At 39.2% G+C, this 6,156-nt stretch overlaps 1 pseudogene; it reads left to right on the top strand.

Moving 5' to 3' along the window:
- The first annotated feature begins 1,262 nt into the window (after positions 1–1,262).
- On the top strand, positions 1,263–2,226 carry LOC105529047 (annotated as a pseudogene).
- The last annotated feature ends 3,930 nt before the right edge of the window (positions 2,227–6,156 follow it).

Genomic DNA, 6,156 nt, shown 5'->3' with positions numbered 1-6,156 from the left:
GGACCGATGTGTAAAAGAATGCCTGGACGTCAGGCACCTCAGACCATTTGCCCATTTTACAAGAATTATTTAGATCTTGTAGGATGGAAAAATCGAAAGTGCCGTTTTCTGGCTATTTGGAACTACTGTCGAGTTTGTATTGGGGTCAAGCGGCACTGTAGAAGAAAATAAGGCATTTAGGTTTTAGGTCAGGTGTGAGTTGAAGAGGTTTTAAGTTCTTGAGAACACAGGCTACGGAGAAAAAGGAAGAATGGAGGGTGGAAGGTTGCCCATGGTGAAGGAGGGAAGCCCAGAGAAAAGAGGGAGTGGAGACACAGAGAGAAGGAGTTTGGGGGTTCTTGCCCTCCAGAAAAGCAGGAAGTGGGTCGGGGAAAGGAGAAAGAGGTTAAGAGATAGTGAGAGAGGTTGAAGAAGAGAGTAAAAAAGGAGCCGCTTACCCGATTTAAAATTGGTGAGATATTCCTTGGGCTGTTGGGTCTGAGGACCAGAGGTCATAGGTGGATCCTTCTCAGGGAGCAAAGAGCAGGAGGACAGGGGATTGATCTCCCAAGGGAGGTCCCCTGATCCGAGTTACGGCACCAAAATGTCATGCGCATCCGTGTGAAGAGACCACCAAACAGGCTTTGTGTGAGCAACGTGGTTGTTTATTTCACCTGGGTGCAGGGGGGCTGAGTCCGAATAGAGAGTCAGCCTCTTCTATTTATTCTTTTAGCCCACAGGACTCTTCTGAAGTTAAGATTAAATTACCATTGAAACAGAACTTTCACATACAACTTTGTTTTAGTAATTGAAGAACATCAATTTTGTTAGGTATAACATAGCATGAAGAAAAATATTCAGTTACAGATAATAATGTTGGTTAAAATGGTCAGATATCTGTTCTTTAGTAATATTTCAAACATTTTCTATTTGTTCTGGATTATTTGGTCAAAATATGGTAACATTGTATTAAAATAATTTAAATTTATAATGCAAATGAGATACATAATTCTAACTTAGTTGCATGTGTTTTTAATCTATTCTCTAACAAGAATATTCTTTTTGAGAGCTGGGGCCTCCTTCATGAAGTTTGAAAGTCTAACTGATCTTAACTTAGAGGGCTGTAACATATTCTTGTGCTATTTGTGTATCCAATTACAGGTCTTTATTACCCATAAGGGAAGCCATTCAAGAATGCAAATGATTCTTACAGACACTGCTGTGAAAGATCCACACACATTCCAGCCACTATAGAATTCCTGTCGATGAAAGAAAATATTAGCATGGGAAAGTCCAATCAGTCTTTTGTGACATAATTTGTCCTGCTGGGGCTTTCTGGCTACCCAGAGCTAGAGGCCATTTACTTTGTGCTGGTCCTATGTATGTACATAGGTGATCCTGTTGGGAAATGGAGTCATCATCATTGTGAGCGTTTATGACACCCACTTGCACACCCCCATGTACTTTTTCCTCAGTAACTTATCATTCTTGGACATCTGCTACACTAGTTCATCTATTCCACTCTTTCTCAGCAGCTTCTTAACTTCAAAGAAAACTATTTCCTTCTCTGGGTGTGGAGTGCAAATATTTCTCTCTTTTGCTATGGGAGCAACAGAGTGTGTCCTTCTAAGTATGATGGCGTTTGACCGCGATGTGGCCATCTGTAACCCTCTACAATACCCTATCATCATGAGCAAGGCTTCATACGTATCCATGGCTGCTGGGTCCTGGATTGGAGGAGGCACCAATTCTGTGTTGCAAACCTCCCTTGCAATGCGGCTTCCTTTCTGTGGAGACAACGTCATTAGTCATTTTACTTGTGAAATCTTGGCTGTCTTAAAATTGGCCTGTGCTAATATCTCCATAAATATTATTAGCATGGTTGTTGCTAATATGATTTTTCTTGTAGGACCAGTACTTTTTATTTTTGTTACATATGTTTTTATTCTCTCCACCATCCTGAGAATTCCTTCTGCAGAAGGAAGGTGCAAAGCCTTCTCCACCTGCTCTGCCCACCTAACAGTGGTGATTTTATTCTATGGAACCATCCTTTTCATGTATGCAATGCCCAAGGCTAAATACTCTTCTGGAGCAGACAAAGAACAAGTCACAGACAAAATCATCTCCCTCTTCTATGGAGTGGTGACACCTATGCTTAATCCTCTCATCTGTAGTTTGAGGAACAAAGATGTGAAGGCAGCTGTGAAGAGTATACTGTGTCAAAAATGCTTCTCGGAAGGAATGTAAATGCTTCTTTCTTTATTTTTAAAATTATTTTACTCTGAATGTAGGGCTAGCTCTCACCCGGAGGTTCCAAAATAAATATGAGGGTTGATGATTCCACGAACTCCCAAAATTCTCATTTTTCTCTTCGTAATATTTAAAAGAAAGAGGGAAATCCAGGACTGAGTTACCTTTTCTCTTCATGATAGAGTTAAGGAAAAGGACAGAAACTTATGGGTAAAAGGATTCTCATCCAAACACCTTCCTTCTCATGGCTAACAGAGTTTAGTTTATTCCTTGAATGGTAAATTCTATAATCTAAGAGAAAGTACCATTTTACCAACTTAATCTTTTATCCCCTATCTACACTATTCTTAGGAAGATCAAGCAGAAAGTATCATGCTAAAAATCAGAATGCTATATGATTTCAACAGTTAGTAATTCAGAATGAAGTAGATTTGATCATGCAGAAGTAAAGGGGAAACACAGTAAGGTATTAGGTACCTAGCCTGTATATACGTAGTAGAGGGAGAAGAAGTAGAAAAATGAAGCTATTTTTCCCAGGAATGATTTCCTTTTGGCTGCAAACTAGCAAGCCATCTTTTGTGCAGAGGTGTTTCTAAGGCAATGTGCAGACAACCCAGATGATGGGGAAATATGGCCTGCCTTGTGTTTCAATAGATGAGCAGTGATGTCTTTGAGTGAAAAACATTACTGTTAAATGATTCAAAAAATTTACTTTATTTCTAAATAACTTGATAGCATAGTTCTCTGAGAACACAGTGATAATGGGTTTACTGTTGTAAGAAGTTAGGTATTTTTGCAATTACATGAATTTCCTGTGGAATATGAGCATTCCACTCATTCACTCAGTCATTTATTACTCATTTACTTATTCAATCAACCAGTATTTACTGAATACCTATTTTTGTCTCAGGCATTGTGCTAAGTATTGGTGATATAAAAATATAAGACGACCTGGAAATTAAAATGAAGACATGGTTAGGGAGCACAGTCTTGTGGAATATAGATTGACACATACACTGGGGACAAAAATATTAAAGAATACTTATTTATGGCTTTTCCTTCTCTCCTCCCTTCTAAACTGGACTCTTTGTTGGGTCTTTGTTGGGCTGAGCAGAATAATGACTGGATTTGTAATAATTTAAATAAGCTGATTGTCATATGAAAGGGCTTGAACCATCTCTAGAAAAGAAATAACATAGTGAGAAAGAACCCAGTGCGTACTGGAGATTTTGAAGATAGAAGGGAATATATTTACATTGATACAGCAAAAATAGGATTAGAGGAAAAGGAAAAATTAGCTACATGGAATATTGGGAAAGTTTTGATGCTGGTTTTATGTGACCCTACCTCATTGTATCTTGATAATCTCAATAAAGATGTGCAACATTCTTTACGACATTTGCTTATGGATTCAGTTTCTTTTGCAGTATCACCATGCTGATACTGGCCATAGGATGAGGGTAACTTAAGTGTGTCACAGACTTAGGTGGGTCACAATTACAATGCAGTATGTTAAATGCTTTTATAGTGGAATATGCATAAATCCCTTGAAGGGGAAGTCCCAGGAAGGGAAAGGCACTTCTGCTTGGAAAAACTAGGAAAGGCAGTTCTCCTATTGGTCTTGTAAGCAAGAATTTTCTAGACAGATGAAACTGTACCAAGATGTGGAATACTACTAAGAGTTTGGAATGAGGTCGGGTGCGGTGGCTCAAGCCTGTAATCCCAGCACTTTGGGAGGCCGAGGCGGGCGGATCACAAGGTCAGGAGATCGAGACCATCCTGGCTAACATGGTGAAACCCCGTCTCTACTAAAAATACAAAAAACTAGCCGGGCGAGGTGGCGGGCGCCTGTAGTCCCAGCTACTCAGGAGGCTGAGGCAGGAGAATGGCGTAAACCCAGGAGGCGGAGCTTGCAGTGAGCCGAGATTGCGCCACTGCACTCCAGCCTGGGCGACAGAGCAAGACTCCGTCTCAAAAAAAAAAAAAAAAAAGAGCTTGGAATGGTTGGAACTTGGGTTTTACTGTTGGGGCAGTGACAGAGAAGACTGGAAAGGTAGTTTGGAGCCAAATTGTCAGGGCTTCAGATGCTGATCTAAGTCAATACCTCTATAGGTTTGAGGTGATGACCCTTTGTTCTCTTGAGTCCAGGAGGCTGAATCAGGGCTACCACATTCATGAGCAAATTCTGAGAAGTCAGATCTATGATACCCCCAACCTCCTACCTGTCCCTACTTTTGTCTGTTTTATGTCCTGAGGTTCCACATAATATTTTATTTGGAAAATGAGTATTCTGTTGTGAGGAAAAGGTTTTAAACCACTGCAGTGAACAATAGAATCTACTAACAGTTATAAAAAAGAAACTGATGTTTTGGGGTTGGTGTTTTAGAAAGCTCACTTTGGCACTGGAGATGATAAAGTTATAAATCTCTTGCTGATAAATCCTCAGTCAGGCCTGTTTTACATTCCTTCATCATCCTCTAGCACTTACCTTGTCTTATTTCTTATAGGCTTCAGGGTACTGAGTACCTATCAAATTTCTTGGAGTTTCCATTCTATTCTTGACTGTTTGTAAATAGACTTGAATCTCTCAAATAACTTTCCTGACCCTTTGGTTTAAAATTTTTACTTTAATTGAGGAAACAGTGAAGAAACAGCAAACATGAATGAGAGCATTACACAGATTTAAGATCCACATATATTCCTGCTCTTATTAGAGAAAAAACATCATATCCTAGACGTGTGAATGTCATATTGAAACCATCCTAATAAAATTGATAGAACTAAATTGCTAGGTTTAACAAAAGCATAAGCTTTAAGTAGAAACATAGCAAAACATTAACCAGACTGCCCTATGGCCCACTTCTGTACAGCTGATTACTACTTAAAAGTCACATAGCTCCTGCCATAAGGTCCTAACTTCTACAGATAACATCTTTAATGTTAAGAAATGTCAAGTTTTCCATTTTGAAATATTTTCTAGATCCTGCATTCCAGTGGGTCTACCGATGCCAGCAAGTCTGAAGACCCTCTCTGAGGAACTAACTCAGCCCCCAAATCCAGTTTTTGCATCTTTATTAAAGATTGCATTCCACACACCCTAAGCAATTAGCTCCTCAGCCCCCTATTTGCCAAAATTCCCTTAAAAATTCCAGGCCAGAACTCCTTGGTGAGGTGGATTTAAGGTTCCTTTCCACTTTCTCATTTGACTACCATATAATCATTATACTCTTTCTCTGCTGCTACTCCCACTGTTTCGGTGTGTTGGTCTGTTACCCATATGACAGGCAAACTGGTTGTCCTAGAACAATATTGTGGAGGCTCTGAATACCATTACATTCCTCTGAATGGTTTTGATGTTTTTGCTTTAGGAGTAATCAGGTTGGACTCAAACTACAAACTTGATCTTTTTGTTAGCAATACACATCTCAGTTCAAGATCTCTATCTATATATCTGTATTTATGTTTTTACAGTCAGCCCTCCATGCTTATGGGTTTCAAATAACTTGGATTCAACAAATTTGGATCAAAAATATTCAGGCAAAAGCCAATAGAAATGACAATATAATTTGAATTAAAAATACAATTTAACAGGTATTTACATAGCATTTACATAGTAGTAGGTATTATAAGTAACCTAGAGATGATTCAAAGTATATGAGAAAATGAGTGTAGATTCTGTGCAAATACTATGGCATTTTATATAAGGGACTTGAACATCCGTGGATTTGGGTATCCATGGGAGCCCTGGAAGCCATCCCTCATAGATACCTAGGGATCCCTGTATATATGCTTATTGGTATTTAGCTGGATTGTACTTGTATGGTGCAGGGGTCAATCAGAAAACTGGGGCAAATTTTTACACAGAATTTGATGTTTCCTCTGCTGGGACTCTGCTTTCTGGAATTCCTCCCTTTCTTTATGGTGGCT

This window comes from Mandrillus leucophaeus, unplaced genomic scaffold, assembly GCF_000951045.1.
Source record: "Mandrillus leucophaeus isolate KB7577 unplaced genomic scaffold, Mleu.le_1.0 Scaffold742, whole genome shotgun sequence".
Taxonomy (NCBI): Eukaryota; Metazoa; Chordata; class Mammalia; order Primates; family Cercopithecidae; genus Mandrillus; species Mandrillus leucophaeus.
Note: the sequence above shows the minus strand (reverse complement) of the source record. Positions and strands in the feature narration are given on the sequence as shown.